Source organism: Agelaius tricolor, unplaced genomic scaffold (genome assembly GCF_023055355.1).
Source record: "Agelaius tricolor isolate 1412-34295 unplaced genomic scaffold, bAgeTri1.0.p SCAF_19, whole genome shotgun sequence".
Taxonomy (NCBI): domain Eukaryota; kingdom Metazoa; phylum Chordata; class Aves; order Passeriformes; family Icteridae; genus Agelaius; species Agelaius tricolor.
Window position 1 is genome coordinate 1660191 of NW_027269279.1, and position 12382 is coordinate 1672572.

Sequence of the window (12382 nt, forward strand, 5' to 3'; positions counted from 1 at the left end):
ACTCCCAAATTCCCAGTGCCCTGGTGAGGCTGGGGAGGGGTCTGGGCTCACATTCCTGGGTGACCTCGGGTTCCTGGGTGCCCTCAGGTTCCTGGGTGACCTCACTCCTGCTCCACACCTGCCCCAGGACCAGCCAGGGGTGCAGGAGAGGCAGGAAAATTCCTGCTGTGGATCCCAAAGATCCCATCCCAAAGATCCCATCCCATCCCATTATCCCATCCCAGCTGCCCCTCTGGGAGAGCTCCAGGTCTGGATCCAGAGCCCAGGGAGAGCTCAGGGTGTGGGGGAGCCCTGATCCATCAGCAGCCCCCAGCCTGCTGGAGCCCATCCCAAATTTCCCAGCTTTAGTTCTGGTGGAATCACCGGGCAGGAAATGAGCTCCCCCCACCCGGGGCTGCCTTGGGAGCGGCTTTTCCCAGGTGAGCAGGAGCACAGGAACAAGGTGGGAGGTTCCACAGGCTCCTGCTGCTGCTTTGAGACCCAGGAGAAGTGGGAAAAACAATTTTTTGGGGACCCCCCCGTGGCTGGGTCACCCTGGTGCGCCTCCACTCCCCCAGGCTGATCTTATCTCGCAGAGATTTATTTCCAGTCTTCTTTTCAAGACATGATGTCAGGATTCTAATAACCTGACTGAGGCAAATCCTGGCTGGAATTCCCGTTGTGTTTATCAATTTCCTCCTCTCTTTTCTTTTCTTGTCTCGGTTAATCATGGAACAGCCCCATGGAAAAGTGCTGTTAGCCCGACCTCCCAGCCAAGGCAGGCCTGCTCCCTGCTTCATCCAGGTTATTTTTAAAAATCCCCCAGGGCTCAGAACTGTTGAATCACAGGAGTGGAGAGGAGCTGTGAGCTCATGGGCTCTGTCTGCTGGCCAGGGCAGCTCCCCCAGCTCAGCTCCTCCTTGGGCTCCCTTGGAGCTTTTCCTGCTGGGCAGCAGAGCTCACACCCAGCTCTCCGTGGATGCCATGCTGGGAAGGAGAAAGGTCCAGAGCTGGCCTGAGGGGTTTGAGGCTGATCTGTGGGATGGGAGAAAGGATTGGGAACTGCCCTGCCTGGACCATGGGGGCACAGGACCTGGAATGCTGCTCCAGGAGCCCGGGAATTGCCAGGAAGGGATTGGTCCTGGTCAAACCTCTCATCTTCCCTGACCCAAACCTCTCCCGATGCTGTGCCAGCCCTGGGGCTTGTGAACAAGATGGGCAGCCCAAAAGTGGACGGGCTAATTAGCTGCACAACGGCTGTTAATTGGTTTTGGGGCAGAAATGTCTCAGATCTCCTGCGGACATCCCTGCCTGGAGCAGGAGTTCCTCCTGCACGTCCACGGTGCCCAAACCTGCTCTGCTTCCCCCTGGGGGCTCCCCTGGCTGCTGGGGCTCCCCTGGCTGCTGGCCCTGCCCGGCCAAGGTGCCCAAAGCCCGAGGTGCCCTCGGTCCCTGGCGGCGCTCGGCTCTGCCCCAGCCTTATCTGCCTGGAGTAATCACAAATAATTGGTGGCTCCCCAGTGGCCTGATCTAATAGCAGCACGAATAAAGTTATTTTGAACAGTTGTTCATGAGTTCATCTCCTGGAAAGCCTCAGCCCCAGCTGTTGCTGTGCTTTTGATTAAAAAAAAAATAAATAAAAAATTAAACTCAAACTGGGGATTAGCGGGGCTAAGCACGTCTCAGCCCTCCCTCCTCCCCGTGTCAGGTGCCCGGCCGGGCTATAAACGCCTCTTTGTGTGCGGCTGCCTCGGCCCTTTCTGCCGGAGCTGGCACGGGCACCGCGGCGCCTTGGCAGGCTCGGGATGTGGGGCAGGGATGTGGGGCAGGGATGCGGGGATGCCAGGCAGGGATGCAAGGATGCCAGGCAGGGATGTGGGGCAGGGATGCGGGGATGTGGGGCAGGGATGTGGGGATGTGGGGATGCCAGGCAGGATGTGGGGATGCGGGGCAGGGATGCAGGGCAGGGATGTGGGGCAGGGATGTGGGGATGTCAGGCAGGATGTGGGGCAGGGATGCCGGGCAGGGATATGGGGCAGGGATGAGAGGCGGGGATGTGGGGCAGGGATGTGGGGCAGGGATGTGGGGCAGGGATGCCGGGCAGGGATATGGGGCAGGGATGTGGGGATGCCAGGCAGGGATATGGAGCAGGGATGTGGGGATGCCAGGAAGGGATATGGAGCAGGGATATGGAGCAGGGATATGGAGCAGGGATGTGGGCAGGGATGTGGAGCAGGGATATGGAGCAGGGATGTGGAGCAGGGATGTGGGGCAGGGATGTGGGGCAGGGATGTGGGGCAGGGATGTGGGGCAGGGATGCTGGGCAGGGATGCGGGGATGCCAGGCAGGGATGTGGGGCAGGGATGTGGAGCAGGGATGTGGGGCAGGGATATGGAGCAGGGATGCGGGGCAGGGATATGGAGCAGGGATGTGGGGCAGGGATGCTGGGCAGGGATATGGAGCAGGGATGTGGGCACTGATGTGGGCAGGGATATGGAGCAGGGATGCTGGCCCGCGGTGCCCGGCCCGCCTGGCAGCAGCGCCCGCGGCAGCCTCAGCATCCAAATGGTCGCCCAGGCCTCCGGCCAAGTCCATTTGTTAATGGTCAAGCTCCGGGGAGCTGCGCGGGGAGAGGAGAGGAGAATTAGGCACGAGCAGGGCGAGGGAGGGCGGCAGCGGGGCTGGGGTTGGGGACAGGGGCTCTGCGGGTGGCACTGCGGGGGCTTGGGGACAGTGTGATGGCCGGGGTCCTGCAGCACGGAGCGTCCCCAAAGCCCCGGAGTGGCGGTGTCCCCTCGGCCACGGCCGAGCCGCCGGCGCTGCCCCCGCTGCGGAGCAGCCGGACAGGAGGGGACCCCTGGAACCCCGGCCCCAGCCCAGCCCGGCGATGTCACCGCGCGGGTCACCTCGCGCAGGTGCTCGGGGACATCCCCAGGGCATCCCCGGGTCCGGCTGCTGCTCCTGGAGCTGCTCCGGGGAGCGCAGAGCGGCTCAGCCCCGGGGCTGCGGCTCCGGGGGCTCCGGGCTCTGCTTTCGCCCCGCTCCGGTCCCTGCTCGGACCAGCCCAGCAGGGCGCAGGACGGGAATGTCCCCTCTGTCCTGCGAGGTGTGACGCCCCGAAAAACCCGCGCTCAGGCCCCGCAAAACCCGCGCTCGGGATCTGCAAAACCCGCGCTCGGGCTCTGCAAAACCCGCGCCCGGGCCCCGCAAAACCCGCGCTAAGGATCTGCAAAACCCATGCTGAGGCTCTGCAAAACCCGCGCTCGGGCCCCGCAAAACCCGCGCTCGGGCCCCGCAAAACCCGCACTAAGGATCTGCAAAACCCGCGCTCGGGCTCTGCAAAACCCGCACTAAGGATCTGCAAAACCCGCGCTCGGGCTCTGCAAAACCCGCGCTCCTCAGGCCCCGCAAAACCCGCGCTCCTCAGGCTCTGCAAAACCCGCGCTCGGGCCCCGCAAAACCCGCGCCGCAGCAGCCGGGCTGAGCCGGGCAGGGCCGATCCAGCTGCCAGCCCCAAATCCCAGGATTTGGCCGGGCCCGGCCGCGCTCTGGCAGCGGCGGGGTTGGGCTGGGGGCAGCCGCTGCCGTGACCCCACCTCTGTGCCCGGCACAGCTGTCGGCACGCGGGGCCAGCGGTGCCTCCACATCTGGCCGCGCATCCCTGCAGCTGGAGGGGGCAGCTCCTGCCGCAGCTGCGGGGCTCTGGCTGCTGGCAAAGGCCCTGCCCGGAGCCCTCTGCCCATCGCGGGGTTTGGGGGAGCTCTGGCTGAGGGACGGAGCGGGGCCTGCACGTTCGGGGATGCTCTTGGTGAGACGGGGTAATTAGGGAGAGGATACGGACAATAAGGAAGAGTTTCACGCTTAACTTCCCTTGTCCAATCAATTAGGTAGGAACAGAGTCACTCCATCCATCCATCCGTCCGTCTGTCCATCCCTCCTCCTGAACAAAGACAATTTTAAAAGCAGAGCGATGAACTCGCACCAATAATCACCCAAACATTAGGAAAAATTGGGAGCAATGCAGTGAAAAAAGGGAAAATTAGGTCAAAAAGCAGAAAGAAATGGATAGCACCAAATCCTTGATACACTCCAGGCTGAACATGCAGAATATTGCCTCAAAGCACAAGCTGATAAGGAAATGATAATAAATGGACTTAATGAAGATATTTATTCCCAATCTCTGAATCCCCTTCTCCAACCCTTTCCCTCTTTCAAAAATAAAGACACAAACCAGTGCAGGTTTCCCTGGGCCAGTTCCACCCAGCATTTCTTGCCCTGCCTCTTATTTTCCTGCTCAGCATCAGCCTCCAAACATCTGGGTGGTGGTGGAGCTGGGAGCTGGAAGCGCCACAATGCAGTGAGAAAGGATGTTTTTGTGCTATTTCCAACCTTCCCAGAACAGAGACCTTCAGAAAGCCCCTCACAAAGGCTGCTTTCTTCCTCCCCACCACTTTGAAAAGCTGGGTGAGATCCTCCCTTATCTGCCCTCAGCAGCCTCGTACGAGACAGAGACGATCAAAAAGGAGGGGGAAGGGGTGACAGAAACCTCGGCCAACTCTGGCTTTTTCTGGTGGTTCTGTTTGTTTCTTTTTTAGCTTCTTTTGGTTCAAACTGGAGTTTTGGAGCCCCTCCAGCCTCCTCTGTGCTGGGGGAGGATGTGGGATCACAAAGATTTACTGGAGACCCCCACGGATTATAATTCTGCTTTTCCCCCATATTAAAATTTCTTTTTTTTTTTTTTTTTTTTTTTTTGGTAAAATATTGAACCAGACTACATTTAGGGGAGAAGTTTTAAGCAGCTGCACTGCTGAGCACCCCTCATCCATCCCCACAGGATCCAGCTCCCTCCCTCAGCCCCTGGACTGAGCTCCCCACAGCCTGGGGAAGCCTCCCAGCTGTATCCCCACCCCACATCTCTTTTGGGGTGCAATCCCCTGTCAGGAAGGCCTGGAAGCACCAGGATTTGTTACCCTGCAGAGCTGCATCCCTCAGCTCCCTGAAGAGCAGAGCAGGAGCCCAGCAGGAAGGGACAACACGGATAAAGCTGCTCTGGGGGAGCTTCCTGCTCTTCAGAGCATCCTCATGGAAAATCCCCGAGGGCTCAGAGCACTGACACATCCCTGGAGCAGGGCACAGGGACTCAGGGAACCCAAGCAGGGCATGTTTGACCCCATTTGGCAGCACCAATGAGTGGACAGGGAATGACCCCAGCCCAGCCCCACACTGAGCTCCCATTCCCTGGAAAACCAGGACATCCCTTCCTTACAGCACATCCCTGCTCGCAGGCAGCCTGAGAACATATTTTATCTTCTACATAATCACAAGGAGGAGGATAAAAAAAAAAAAAAAAAAAAAAGAAAATCCCCTCGCCTTCAAGATTCCCAGACAGTTCACTCAGCATCCTCATGCTACTGATGTAATCCTGGAGGAAAATCCCCTGGGCCTGGGGAGCTGGAGCTGCTCCCAGCCCGTTCCTGCACTGGGGGTGGGCAGCCCCCAGAGCTGCACCCCTGCAGCACCCTGGGCACGTCTTTATGGCCCCATTTATGCACTTGTTGAGTGCCTGAGCTCCCCCTGCCCCCACGGGGAACATTAATAGCTCAGCAGAGCTCTTTGCTAATTCCATTTTCTGTCCTTTGTGCTCAGCTGCAAGAAAAATTAGCCAGGAATAAAAAATGACCTCATGATCAACAGCACTCAAGCCCAGCAGTGCTGATTCCTGAGCAGGTACTGCCTGCAGCCCCAACAACCCTCACCCTGCACTGAGAACAGGCTCAGGGCAAGCCCCGAGCTGAGGGGGACAGTGGGACAGGAGATGAGGCCGTGGCACGGGGCCAGGGGGCAGATCTGACCCCAATTGCTCCATCCCCAGCTGGTTCAGTGATTCACTCATGCAGGGCCTGGCCTGGCTGCCAGGCTGGGGCTGCTCCCAGGGATGGGAGGGAGGGAAAGGGGGGGGGGGGGGGGGCTGTGTTTTGTTTGTCCCAGCGCCTTGGTTATCCAGGGAAGCGTGACACACGTGGAGGGAACGCTGGAGCTGCCCCCTGGGACCTCTCCTGCTCTGCTCTGACATCAGGAGCAGCACCCCAGGCCTGCTGGAACCCAAAACTCTGTCTTGATGCCATAACTCTGTCCTGATCCTATAACCCTGTCCTGATCCTATAACCCTGTCCTGATCCTATAACCCTGTCCTGATCCTATAACCCTGTCCTGGTCCCATTGCTCTGTTGTGGTCTCCATAACCCTGTCCTGGTCCCCATAACCCTGTCCTGGATCCCATAACCCTGTCCTGGATCCCCATAACCCTGTCCTGATCCCCATAACCCTGTCCTGGTCCCATAACCCTGCCCTGGTCCCCATAACCCTGCCCTGGTCCCCATAACCCTGCCCTGGTCCCCATAACCCTGTCCAGACCCCATAACCCTGTCCTGGTCCCCATAATCCTGCCCTGGTCCCCATAACCCTGTCCTGATCCCCATAACCCTGTCCTGGATTCCATAACCCTGTCCAGATCCCATAACCATGTCCTGACCCCATAACCCTGTCCCGATCCCATAACCCTGTCCCGATCCCAGAGCTCTATCCAGACCCCATAACCCTGTCCAGACCCCATAACCCTGTCCAGACCCCAGGTGTGACACCCCAGGGCAGCACCAGGATTTGCAGGATCCCGAGCACCCCTCAGCCCAGGGGCTGCTTCCAGGGATGGGTGCAGAGCCCAGGAGCAGCAGGGAACCCTCCCATGCTTTGGAGCTGTTTGGGCTGTGCCACCACCATGGACATTGGGTGGGGTGGAGGAGGAACCAGCCCTGAGCAGGGTTTTCAAGCTGAGCAAAGTTTGAGAATCAGGAGTTACAAAATCATGGAATAATCCAGGCTGGAGAAGAGCTCTGGCATCGCTGAGTCCAACCATTCCCTGTGAGGCCACCACTGCCCCATGTCCCCAAGTGCCACATCCACAGGGATTTAAACCCCTCCAGGGATGGGGATCCCTGCCCTGTGCCAGGATTTGTGCCTTTGCACCAAGCAATTCCCCAAATACCCAACCTGAGCTTGCCCTGGGACAGCTGGAGGAGCAGAGCAGCTGCTGGGGACCCTCAGCACCCAGCCCAGCTCCAGCCCAGGGATGTTTTGGGATGCACACACAAACCCTGCAGGGCTCAGGGCTTGGCCAGACAGCTGCTGGCACAGTGACCTGAAAAAAAAAGCTGAAATAGAAAATGCAACAAATCCTACAGTTTCCTGTCCCTTCCCACTCGGGTTTTGCTGGCCTAAATCGTTCCTGAATCAGCCAGGCTGGGTCAGAAATGTCCTTTAATGAAGTGCAGCAGGGCTCTGCCATTATTTCCCAAGCTCCAGCAAGGTTTAATCCCTGCCTCTCTAAGCCACGTGTGCTTTAAGGAGGATATTTTTTACTCCCTGGTATTTCATGTGTGCTGTGTTTTAAAGGCTGTTGCCAGATTAGTTTAGACCCCCAAAAGTTGGTGGAACTGCAGGGTGGAAGTGGAGAGGATTGAAAATAACCTCAGGGCAGGCCTGAGTCTCCTGTGTTCTCCTAGAGAGGCTGGAGATGTCCCAGAAAATTTGGGAAGAGTCTGGAAACACCCTGGGGGTGATGAGCACCCTCAACTTCCACCCCCAGCACTGCCCCAGCCACCAGGGCCGATCCCAGGGCACTGCACAGGCACCAGGAATGGACTTTGCTCATTGGGCCTGGCTTAACTCTGTGCTCTGTTTGGTCAAGCCCGGCCTGGGGAGAGCCAATGTGCAGCAGGGAGGGAGGAAAAGCCCTCGTGGCCTCTCTGCTCTTCCCTGGGAGAGCCCCACTCGGGGGGATATTAAAGGCTTTTGTTTCCAGGAGCTGTCAAAGCCCTCACCTTTCACAAGCACTAAAACAGCCCAGGGAGAGAGGAAAAAAAAATTAAAAAAAAAAGAAAAAAAAGATCTGTGAGTGGAATAATAATTCTGGAGCCATAAATCTGAGCCTGTAAATCAGGGATTGACGGGGTGGTTGCTGTAATGTCTTGGGAGTTCACCTTCCAGGGTTTCTTTCACCTGAGGAAAAGGGGGAAAAAAAAAAATCCCAGAGTCTGTGCCCTTCCAGTGCAGGGGTGCTGTAAATCACCTTAATGTTCCAGCCTGCCTCTTGAACGGCCCCAAAAGGGCAGAGAGGGAAAGTGGCTGAGTGAAAAAGGCCAGGGAGGGAGGGAGCTTTGATTTCATCACAGTAACCCCAGGGAGCCACAGCATCGCCTTCAAAGGCAGAGGGCAAATCCTTCCCTCCCTGGGGCTGAGCCCTGCTGCTGCTCCTGCCAGCCCAGGGGCTGGGGACAGCCTGGGGACAGCCTGGGGACAGCCTGGGGACAGCTGGAGAACCTCGGGATCAGCCCATGGGATTTGGGATTTGGGGAACACAGGGTGGGAGCAGAGCTGGGGGTGCTGCTCAGGGGATGTCCCCACCAACCAGGGAATCATTAAAAAACCATTGGAAAAGGGTTGGGAAAGGTTCAAGCCCAACCTTTGGGCAACTCCAGCAGCCTTCAGAGCAGGGAATGGCCCTGCAATGTCCCCATCCATCCTGGGAATGGGGAGCAGCACCCCAAAACCAGCTGGGATAGCTGGGATGGCAACGGGGCCACCCCTGTGTGTCACAGGCACCCAGCACGAGCCACCCTCTGCCCCAGGGCAGCTCCATCCCAAACTGGGGCCACCCTGCTCAAACTGGGGCCTCCCTTGCCCAAACTGGGGCCTCCCCTGCCCAAACTGGGGCCTCCCCTGCCCAAACTGGGGCCTCCCCTGCCCAAACTGGGGCTTCCCTTGCCCAAACTGGGGCCACCCTGCTCAAACTGGGGCCTCCCTTGCCCAAACTGGGGCCTCCCTTGCCCAAACTGGGCACTCCCTTGCCCAAACTGGGGCCTCCCTTGCCCAAACTGGGGTCCCAGCACACCCCAAATGGGGTCCCAGCAGAGGAGCCCCCAGAGGGGACACCAGCACCCATCTGCTCCTCTCCTGGGAGGGTCCCTCTGGAAGTGGGGAACAGGATGGGAGAAGATGGAGAGGGGAAAAATCCCCACATTTGGGCACCAGGCTGCGTCCATGAGCACAAATCAAAGACTGTTGGGTTTTTTCCCTTTTCCCTATGATTTTTCCCCTTTTCCCCATGATTTTTCCCCTTTTCCCCCCTCCCCATGGCTTTACCTGTTTCTTCCCCTACGGTTTTACCTGGCTGGGATAAAGAGGCTGCAGCCCAGCAGGGCTGACCCGGTGTGCCAAGGGCTGGAGCTGCTCGGGGCCATCACCGGGACATCGTCCCCACCTCGGCCGAGGGCAGCGGGGCCGGGAGAGGCACGAGGAGGAGGAGGAGGAAGAGGAGGAGGAAGAGGAGGGGCAGGCACTGGCAGGTGGAGCACAAGTGCGTGCAGGGATCTCCTCTCCTCTCCCTAATCCGCCCTTCAAAGCCTCGGGGCGCAGCTGTGGCTCTGAGCTCCAGCAGGTGACAGCTCAGCTGTGCCCTCCCCGCGGGCTCCTGGGGGACACAGGGTCCCCAAGGCTCCGTCTTGGGGGTGCTGGCTTTGCCGGATTTAGCTGGGTTTGCCCAAAAAGCCTCTCCTGGGGCCGGGTTTGCCCAAAAAGCCCCTCCTGGGACCGGGTTTGCCCAAAAAACCCCTCCTGGGGCCGGGTTTGCCCCAAAAGCCCCTCCTGGGGCCGGGTTTGCCCCAAAGGCCCCTCCTGGGTGCTGTGAGGGCAGAGACACCACAGGACGCTGTTCCCAGGCGGGTTCTCCAAAGTGATGCGATGAAACCTTTCCTGCTGCGGGGCTGCTGTCGCCTCCTGCCCGGAGGGGATTCCCGCAGGAATTTGCTCCATGCCAGGGCTGGGAAGCGCCGCTCCCGCCGTGTCCCTGCGCTGCTGGAAGGTGCCAGCCCAGGGCAGAGCCTCCAGAGGCTGCTGGCAGGGCCCTGGGGCCGTGTCCGTGCACAACAGTGAGCCCCAGGTGAATTCCTCCTTCCCCATAACCCTGCCCTGGTCCCCATAGCTCTGTCCAGATCCCATAACCCTGTCCTGGTCCCCATAACCTTGTCCTGATCCCCATAACCCTGTCCTGGTCCCCATAACCCTGTCCTGGTCCCCATAACCCTGCCCTGGTCCCCATAGCTCTGTCCAGATCCCATAACCCTGTCAAGGTCCCCATAACCTTGTCCTGATCCCCATAACCCTGCCCTGGTCCCCATAACCCTGCCCTGGTCCCCATAACCCTGCCCTGGTCCCCATAACCTTGTCCTGATCCCCATAACCTTGTCCTGATCCCCATAACTCTGTCCCAGGTGTATCCCCCCTTTCCCCAGGTGAATTCCTCCTTCCCCATAACCCTGCCCTGGTCCCTATAGCTCTGTCCTGGTCCCCATAACCCTGTCCTGGTGCCATAGCACTGTCCAAATCCCATAACCTTGCCCTGATCCCATAACCCTGTCTCGGTGCCATAGCTCTGTCCAGATCCCATAACTCTGTCCCAGGTGTATCCCCCCTTTCCCCAGGTGTACCCCCCCATTCCCAGGTGAATCCCCCCTTTCCCCAGGTGTACCCCCCCATTCCCAGGTGAATCCCCCCTTTCCCCAGGTGTACCCCCCCATTCCCAGGTGAATCCCCCCTTTCCCCAGGTGTACCCCACCATTCCCAGGTGAATCCCCCCTTTCCCCAGGTGTACCCACCATTCCCAGGTGAATCCCCCCTTTCCCCGGAGCGCTTTCGAGAGGATTTTGCTCCCACCCCCGCCGTGCCCATGCCCCTGAGGTGCCCCCAGGGCAGGGTTTTTGATTTCAGCATTAGGGAGCCGCTGGCTGCCAGCAGCCGGGCACAGGGACAGGCAGAGCATGCGGAGCATCCCGGCCCAAATGCGCATCCCGCTGCCAGCACCGGGCTGGGACAGCGACAGTGGCACCGCCCGAGAGGCTCCGGGTCCATCGCTGCTCTCAGGAGAGCCTCAGCATCCCCAAAGGGGTGCCCACATTTCCCACGTTTGTGGATAAAAACAACGGAGCGTGACCTGAAATAACCGCCCCCAGCTGCAGCTCGGATAAACAACTCCCTCACCTCCACACCCCCCCGAAATACCCCTTAAACCCTAAAAAGTGCAGGTGTAGGGGCAGCCCCGCGCCCCCCATCCCGCAGAGCCGCTCATTAGGGCCCCGGTGCTGTCTGAGCAGCGCCATTATCTGAGCATTCCCGGCCCCCTTCCCCACCGGTCACTTCTCCTTATCTGCATATTTTATTGAAAATTAAAATCCTCTCGCATTTTTCCCAGGGCTCGCGCGGGAAGGATCTTTTCTCGCAGCCCTACTTGACTCCAATTAGTTGGGATAACAAAGCTGCCGCTGTCGGGGGATTATTGACAAATGCTCCAGGGGAAAAAAAAAAAAAAGAAAAAAAGGGAAAAAAAAAAAAGGGCAGGAGAACGGTCTGTTAAAACGACAGCTTTAAACAAAACCTCCGGGCCACGAACAGCGCTGGGGAGGCAAGGAAAATACCAATTCCTGCTTTTTTTTTGGATGGCATTTCCATCGATCAGCACCCTCGAGCCAGGATTTTGTGTCGCGCTTCCCCCGGGGCAGCAGCAGCAGCATCCCCCGGGAGCAGCAGGCGTGCCGGGAGCTGCGAGGATGGAAATCCATCCCATCCCATTATCCCATCCCATCCCAGTTTCCCCGTGCTCCCATCCCCAGTTCCCATGGGCGCTCCTGCCCCTCCAAACCTGCTCCTGCAGCTGCGCCCCTGCACAAAGGGACTGAGGAGCATTGAGAGCAGCACAACTCCTTCACTGATAACTCCTTCATATTTTTTCCCTGACTTTTTCCCCCCCCCTCTCTCCTCCTTAATTTCAACCAAAAGAATAGAGGGGGTAAAAAATGAAGCGCGCTCCATAAAGGGCAGTGAGTGTTATCCCCGAAAAAAAAAAAAAAAAAAAAAAGAGAAATCAATAAAAACCGCACAGAGCTTTTTTTCTTCCCTAGGTGGCTCGGACAGCTGGCTCTTTAAATATTAATCAGGGGCTCATTGATATGCAAATAGGGCCAGGGGAATAATGCTGCCGCAGCTGCGCAGCCCCGGCTCCTCGGGATGAATGGGGATGGCTGAGGACACAGGTGCAGGGAGCGGAATGTGGCAGCCATGCCCAGAGACCCGAGCGGGGCAATCTTCTGCCACTCGAGGCTCCCCAGCGCCGAGCAAGGTGTTAATGTCGCGATTGTGCCGCTGTGCTCCCTCCTGGCCTTTTGCCCCGACACTTGGCCGGTTCAGCTCGGCCCCGCGCCAGCCCGCGGCCCGGGGATTATTTATTGTTCCCTTCCCAGAAGCAGCAGTAAACAGGAAAAACGGGGCACCCCATGGAGCCCTCGGGATGTGCAGC